An 8,414-nucleotide genomic window follows, 5' to 3' on the forward strand; every position below is an offset into this window, starting at 1 on the left:
GATGAGAGTTATAACCTGCCAGGGCCAGCATCCAGCTGCTTATCTGGGGGGTAGATTGGGTAAAATTTGTATCTTTATTTATGACACAAAATGTTTTATATAAGGAAAGAACATTAGACAGTACTGGTAACATGAAAATCAGTTCCCAGTACTGCAATGCTTTCCAAGCACTGCAAAACAATGACAGATAGTCAGTGAAATCCATTAAGCATAAGGTTGTAGTCTTTTGACAATTAGGTGAAAGCAAATGTTTGTAAAATGATGTAGTCCAGTTAAACGATTTCTTTTGATCTGAGTCAAACAGCACAGCTGAAATATTTTCCAACAGTTTTATATGTAATCATGTTTATGGACTATTGTGTGTGTACTAAAAACTAGATGTTCTGGTTTTGTTGGTACGAACTTCATTTCTAGGGAAGTTGTTAAATTTTCTAACACACAATGATGAACTTAAATCTGTAATTTGTTGATTCATTTGAACCTTTGTTCAACAGACATTTATTGAAATCAAGAGATCAATTAAGCATAAGCAGCAGCCTCATCAAAGTTTTTGGAATACTTTTGGTTTCACTTTGAACGGAAAGCCTGCCCTATGGCATTTAAGTCTTTAGCTGTCCTGACAAGATGGGCAAAATGCAACACTATTCAAGGGATTTTAATGTTGTGGCTGAAACTATAACACCATTTTGTTTAGTTTTTGGGTAACTTTAAATTCTTGCTCGCCCTCCAAGATTTAAACATTTTGTCTATAAATACAGACTTGCAGTTCAAGATAAAATGTTCATTTTACAAAAATTTTGTAAAAATAATAATCGCTAAAAGATGCAGAAAAGATCAGCTTGGAGCAACTTCACTTTTCCAATAGTTGTCAGTTTAAAAACTTGTGATTATCAAGAATATAACACCTGGAAATTCCTTATAAAAATGGAGAGTAAAACTAGTTGTAACTATTTTATTATTTCAAGAAATTAACTTTCAAACTCTAGTTTATGCACCAGTTTAGTAAGTGATAATTAGTAATTCTTTAGATAGAAATTGAAAAGCTAATTCAGTCATGAGTCACTGGGTCCAGGTCTTTGTCTTCTGCGTTGTGTAATTTTTCTCCCTCCCTGGTGTGTGTTTATTTATCTCATTGTCTGTGGGTGTGCGGGTGAGAGTGTGAATGTAGGCGTGATTTGAATCTTCTCCAGCAGGTTTTCCCCGCACAGCGACAAGCCATCTACTCATCAAGGCAGTTGTTCAGCACTCTTTGCCAGATCACTGTTTTCACAAGTGGGATAAAAGATTAGGCCAAGAAACTCCAGTCTGTTGATCCTGAATGATTCTCAGTTTTAGGAACCAGTTTCTTCTGTCTAGATTCCCTGCCATTCTCTCCTGCCACCTACCTGGAAACTTACCTGCCTGCTCAATGTCCATCCTGCCTGCCTCCTCCAACGCCTCAGTCCACCAACCATCACCACTACCAACATAATCAAGCCACTCGGCCACACTCACCTTTTAAGACCTCTTCGCCAGCATGGATTACAATTACTGACTCCAGTCGGAAATAAGGACTCATAAGAAAGAAGTCTAGAAATATTATTCTCCATCCTTTTTCATCTGCTATTCATGAAAAATGAATCACTTGAAATATTTTCAGTCTTCTTTAGAGTCCTTCACACTAAATTGTGCAGGAGCTGCTGAACTGAACTGTAAACATCTTGAGCCTTTCTTCATTGATCTACATATTGCCAGGAAAACTGGAAATAGGTGGAGCAGTTTATTGAAACCTGTTCAAACATAAATGGAAATACAGTATGTAAGACAACAACAGAGTGTAAAATTCTCATGAGCTCGAAAGTCAAATATTTGGTTTGGCCACCTTAATTCTTCAACAGAACCTGAACATTCTTAGTCAAGATTTCTTAAACTTTCTTTAAGTAGTCTTCAGTTCTCCAGGCTTCTTGAAGGACATACCAGAGTTCTTTGGATTCTAGTTGTCTTTTGTTCTCAATTCTATTCTCGATTCTAGTTGTCTTTTGTTCTCAACGATCTCACACTACTTAAAGAATGTTGAGGTCAGGGCTCTGGGGGAAGATTTGTCACTAGTCTTTGCTGAATTTTTTCCTATTTTTTAAGCACATCACTTTTAGATATCATTCATCTGCTCTAAATAGTTTTTTAGACCTGTCACTTCTTCTTTTGTATTTACTCGTCCAGTTTTCTCTGCAGGACAACCAGAACTGGAACTGAACCAGTCAGTGCTTACAGTTGATTTCAATCACAAGATTAAAACTGAGGAGTTGTTGCCTCGGGTTATATTTTAAGCCATACAGGCACAAATCTAACTGAACCAAAGAGATTTGTAGACTAAAGCCTTTTGTAACATACTGTTTATTTTACTAGTGATAGATTTAGCTTGCTTAAAACTCCCTTGCTTTAGTGATTATTCTCATCTTGAGATTTTCCTAAAATACCAGTAAACAGCATTGATGATTTAGCTGAACAATAACACAATCAAGCAATTGTGGGATGAACCAGATCACTGAAAGCGAAGACGTTTTCCACCCACAAATCCTCGAATAGCATCACCATTTAAACATCAGTCTGTATGTGTGCTAATGCTTTCTGACAGACCATACTGTTAAGGCCACTCATTCTCAATCACAACTCTGTCAGGGGTGTTGTTGGGAGTTTTAAACCTATCCATTGATAATTTTCAGCTGTCAACAGCATGTAGACAGATTTCTTAAAGCATCATTCCGGTACGGCTGCTTAGCTACTCCCACAGACTGCAGGCTGAGATGCTCTTTAGTATTGTGTGACTGGTTAGTGGCTTTCAGTCAACATCTCATTTGTTTATTTTGTTGTTGTTGTTTTTTCAAATGAATATATTTTTGGTCAGCTGTCAAGTAATTACTTCCAATAAATCCAAACGCCCTTTGCTTCAGTGATGGGTTAAAAAAAGAATTTTCTTAAAATACTGCTCCAAAGGAAGCACAGGTGCAAGAATTCCTTAAAACGCTCCATTAAATCTCGAAATCTCCGTACCATTGTTCAGTTTTAATTCATTCTAGCTTAGGTTTTGATAACTGCAAACTGAAAGAGGAACATAAATATATCACAGGCCCGGTGGTAATTTCAAGGACATATGTCATGCAATTTCAGTGTGTGCTTTTTGTAAACCAGTGAACTTAAGAACCTTTTGCCCTACGATGTGTCACATCATCCGGAGGAATGCAGATAAGAGTAATCTGAAATGTTGTATCTAGGCCAAGTAATCAACACAGCATATCTGGAAGTGTTCACTGTTGTGTTCATCTCAGTTTGCGCTTCGGCACGATACATCTTCTTAAGTTTCTGACTCAGCCTCTCCCCACCGTTTTTTCGTGGCTCTCCAAAGACATACATGTTTATCAGAGCTGGAACAGACCATGAATTAATAATAGGTTGAATAATACATGTTATAATTCTGGTGAATGTTTTAGGTGTAACAGAACTGTATGTAGTGCAACATCAAGGCAGGATGAGTAGTGAGGCATATGTTCTGCTTTTAACTAAGTGCATTCAATGTTCTCAAGTAAATTAATATCATTTCATGGTTTAGTATGTGTTTCCTGTGGTGTGGTCATGTCAAGAACCAACTGCAGATATAACAAATGCAGTTATGCTCTGTGGTTATAACTGCAATGGGGGGAAAAAAGGAAAAAAGAAAGAAAAAAAGAAAAAAAATCTGGTCCTTACAAGGTCTTACAATATCAGATGAAAAACAACACATTACATATTACACTGTGTCATTATTTATCAAAGAAAAACCAAGATACTGAATCACTGTTTGAAGTCCACCCTCACAGCTTCCATAGGAACTAAGAAGATAAGTTGCAGCCAGCTGCTGCTAATCAAATGCACTTTATTTTGCCAATATAGACCATTGAGGTGTGTGTTAACACAATGCCAAGGAGGAAAAACATCAGCAAGTATTTTAAAGAAACAATTGTTCTATATACACCCTCAATCCAGGGAGGATGTATAAAGCCATTTCCAAACAACTTGGAGTCCATCGTTCGACAACGACAGCTGCCAATCTTCCCAGGAGTGGGCGTTCCAGCAAGTTTACTCCAAGGTCAGATTGTGCAATGCTCAGAGAAATGACAAAAACCCAGTTGTTACATCTCAGACTCTACAGACCTCAGTTAGCATGTTACACTTTAAAGTTCATGACAGTACAATTAGAAGAAGTTGGGAAGGGCAGGGCTGCAGGAAAAAGCCTCTTCTTCCTAAAGGAGGTTTGCAAAGTTGAACAAACCACAAGACTTCTGGAACAATGTCCTCTGGACAGACAACATCAAAGTACAGATGTTTGGTCATAACGCACAGCCCCAAGTTTGGTGAAAGCCAAACACAGCATATCAAGACAAACTGCAAACTACTAACTGTAAGGCACAGTGGTGGAGGGCTGATGATCTGGGCTTGTTCTGCAGCCACAGGACCTGGACAGCTTGCAGTCATTGAGTCCACCATGAACTCCTCTGGACACCAAAGTATTCTAGAGTCAAATGTGAGGCCAACTGTCCCACAGCTAAAGCTTGGCTTAATTCAACAGGACAATGATCCCAAACACATCATCAAACCTACAACAGGATGACTGGTAGAAAAATTAAAGCGGTGTTGCAACTGTTCAGTCAGAATCCAGAGTTTAACCTGGTTGTAATATTGTGGCAGAACCTTTAACTTTACTGAGATGTGCAAAACGAGTCCTAAGCTTCAGTAATCTGGAACAAATGTTGTAAAGAATAGTGGGCCAAAATTCCACCACAGAAATGTAAGAGACTGATATAGATAGATTACTACATTTACCTGCTAAAGGTGGTTCAACAAGCTACTGAATCATGGGGTGTACTTAGTTTTTCACACACTGCTTCTGTATTTTGGCTTAGTTTTTCTTCTTTTTCTTTAAATAAATGAATATTGGCATGGTGTAATATGACATATGCTGTTTATCTGAGACTGTATTTACCTAATTCTAAGACCTGATCAGGACCAGATGACTGTCATTATGACCTGACACATAAAATCTTAGAACTTTCTTTTTACTATGACAGTAAAAAATATAAACTCAACAATATAAATCAAAATAAAATCTTTTCATATATCCCCATATACTCCCACCGATCCTGATCTGATGCAGCAGCTCAAACAAGGGGAAAATCACAATTCTTTTTTGATGCAGTTGTCAATTTCCTCTTTCTCTAAAAATCAAGTTTTTAATCTAGTTAACATATCCATAAAGCAGCCAAGTCAGCAACAGTGCTATGGCTGAGGATTTCTGCTTAGAACACCATCTGCAGTTTCAGAAAGGTGAGGTGAGACAGTCCATATGTATGTAGAACACTGGAGGAACCAAACTATTTGCTGGATGGGGCTGTCCAGCTAATTTGCATGTACTGTGGGGAACAGATCAAATAAGGAGCTAGCAAGCTACTAGGAAAGGTTTGCACAAGCTAGGTGGAGGGATTACTTGCTGTGTTCTTGTTTCAGAAATGACCCAACACCTTCTGTTCATGACTGTGATGGCAAGCAATCCGATTCTATAAGCCTTCAAGCCATAACCAGATATGGTAAACTACAATAATTTAGTTTGATTGCAGTGGCCCATCAAAAATTACACAGGGGACATAGGTCTGTAGTCTTTATTTTGAGGATGGAATGAATGTAACAAATTTGATCAAAAAACACATGCGTTTAGCAGCTTAACTAATTTGGAAGACTAATGCTGTTCCAACCATTTATCCAGAAGAGTACATGAGTACAAGCAGGCATGTGAGTCAACCATTATTTGTAAAATTTTTCTGGTCATTTCAAATTTTTGGATATAAACTGGAAGGCTTTTGTTCCCAATAGGACAATAATTTACATCAATTTCAAGTAAACAATATCTAAGGCATATAGTCAAGTCAAGTCACATTTATTTGTATAGCACATTTCATGTACAAAACAATTTAAAGTGCTTTACATAAAAAAAGCATTAAAGCGGGGAGTGGAAGAAGCATTAAAAATACATAAAAGAATATAAAGAGAAAGAAGTAAAATAATTCAAATTAAATCAAACGATTAAAAATAAGCAACAGTCTTGAGAAGTTAAAAGATACCGTGCAGATTTCATGCATAGACACATGAGAAAAGAAATGTTTTTGACCTGGATTTAAAAATGTCTACATTTGGTGACAGTTTAATCTCCACTGGCAGTTTGTTCCACTTGTTTGCAGCATAACAGCTAAATGCTGCTTCTCCGTGTTTAGTCTGGACTCTGGACTGAAGCAGCTGACCTGAGTCCTTGGACCTAAGAGCTCTGCTGGGTTGATATTCTCTGAACATATCACAGATGTATTTTGGGCCCAAACCGTTCTGGGATTTATAAACCATCAGTAGGCTTTTAAAATCTATTCTGTGACTGACTGGAAGCCAGTGTAAAGATTTTAAAACTAATGTGATGTGTTCAGATCTCTTAGTCCTGGTTAAAACTCTAGCAGCAGTGTTCTGGATGAACTGCAGCTGTTTCATGCTCTTTTTGGGAAGTCCAGTTAAAAGACCATTACAGTAATCGAGTCTACTGGAGATGAATGCATGGATGAGTTTCTCCTGGTCTTTTTGGGAGAGAAAACCTTTAATTCTGTTGATGTTTCTGAGTTGGTAAAAAGCTACCTTGGTGACAGCTTTGATGTGGCTGCTGAAAGTCAGATCTGAGTCTATCAACACTCCAAGTTTATGAACTTGGTTAGTGATTGTAAAGGCCCAAGTCTCAAGATATTTACCAGTGCTGACCCATCTTCTCTTTGCTTCCAAACAGAATGACCTCAGTTTTGTCTTCATTTAATTGTAGAAAAATTCTCCCTCATCCAGGTTTATTTCCTCCAGACACTGACACAGTACGTCTGCTGGGCTGCAGTTATCTGGTGACAGAGACTGTTGTGAAGAAAAGAGTAGTCGGACTCGTCGTGTCAGCCTCTTATGGGGAATTTATTGAACAGACCGTCACAGAGACATGTACATTTCAGCATACACGGAAATTCCCAATGACCTCAGTTTTGTGACATCTCTTTATACCTTTCTATATCATTCAGTGTGTACGTGGCCCAAACCCAATCTCTATTTGACGCCTGCTGTCTGAGGACGCTACTGCGTCTTCGTTATTATCTAGACAGTGTTCATTCTGACCTCAACAACATGTTATTCGTGCAATATGTGGATCGAGAGTCAAGGTACAATATGTGGAGCAGAGTGAAAGCTTTGCTCTCCCACATAATTCCCCCTGAAATCACTTATTAGTGATTTATAAAAAGAAAGAAATAACACAAAAATAAGCAAAACTAGCTAAACCTACTAAATCAGGAGTGCTCATCATGATGCTGGGAACAGAACTGCTTTCCCAGAATAGTTCAACCTTCATTATTCAACTGACTGTCAACTCAATGCGCAGATACCTTCAGAACATTTTTTTTAACAAAATTATTCTAATAATCCAAACAATGATCACTTGAAACATATCTGCTGATATCTATCATACAGAATAAAAAAGAATCTACCGACTAAATTGAAGTATTGCAAAAGGGAATATATGCGTGTCGTAAAAGAAATACTAAAACTATGAAATCACACTAATAATGAATGAATAATAAAATGAATGAATGATAAAATGACTGAAGAACTTATAAAGTGTGAGTTTTACACCTCGAATCAACAAATTAGACACTGTAAAAGCTCATAATTTCGTACCAATAATATCGAATGAACAATCATCATTTAAATTTTGTCCACTGTTTGCAGTGCATAGAAGCGAAAAACCCGTCAGCTGCTACTTACGTAACTCATGTTCTTATTTACGGGAAAATTCTCCAATGGCCCCACCCCCACTTGGCGACCGACCACTTAATTACTCTTTTAGTTCTAAAGGTCGCGTTCCGAACAGTTGACTGACACAAATGGCAATGGACATATGTGTGATTAGTTAATGATAAACATAAAATTAATACACAACTAATATCAAAGGAATGACTCAATAAATCACAGTTTTGTACCATGTACAATACAGAAAATCAAAAATACTCAAACAATAACAAAAATAATAATAAACTGTAATGTAGCTCATCCAGTCCAGTCCCGACACCACTCTGGAGTCGTCTTCTTCTGGCCGAACCTCAGTCCGGCTGGTTCTGGAACTGCTAAGCTATCTTGGAAGGACACATTACTAGCACTTCACTTCCATTAAAGAGGTCTTTACCACCTCCTCTCCCTGTCAGGCTATCTTTGGTTCTACACATAAGGAAAAAATGTTGAGGTGTGTGTAGTCGTCCCAGTAGAGTGCCTGTGTAAAAATCCCTCCATTAGGTCTCCTATAGCCGCAAGTAGCTTCATAACAACACCTATGAGCTAACAGA

The 8,414-nt window shown here is 37.8% G+C and overlaps 1 protein-coding gene across 1 annotated transcript in view; it reads right to left on the bottom strand.

The window, feature by feature from the left end:
• The window catches only part of LOC140312312 (uncharacterized), a 177,824-nt gene extending 170,074 nt beyond the window's left edge, over positions 1 to 7,750 (bottom strand). Inside the window, exon 1 of the mRNA XM_072390090.1 lies at positions 7,738 to 7,750. The gene's annotated coding sequence lies outside the window, so the exon portion shown is untranslated. The remainder of the gene's footprint in view (positions 1 to 7,737) is intronic.
• Positions 7,751 to 8,414: the final 664 nt, after the last annotated feature.

This window comes from Leuresthes tenuis, unplaced genomic scaffold, assembly GCF_036924035.1.
Source record: "Leuresthes tenuis unplaced genomic scaffold, fLeuTen1.0.hap1 SCAF_7, whole genome shotgun sequence".
In the NCBI taxonomy this organism is placed as follows: Eukaryota; Metazoa; Chordata; class Actinopteri; order Atheriniformes; family Atherinopsidae; genus Leuresthes; species Leuresthes tenuis.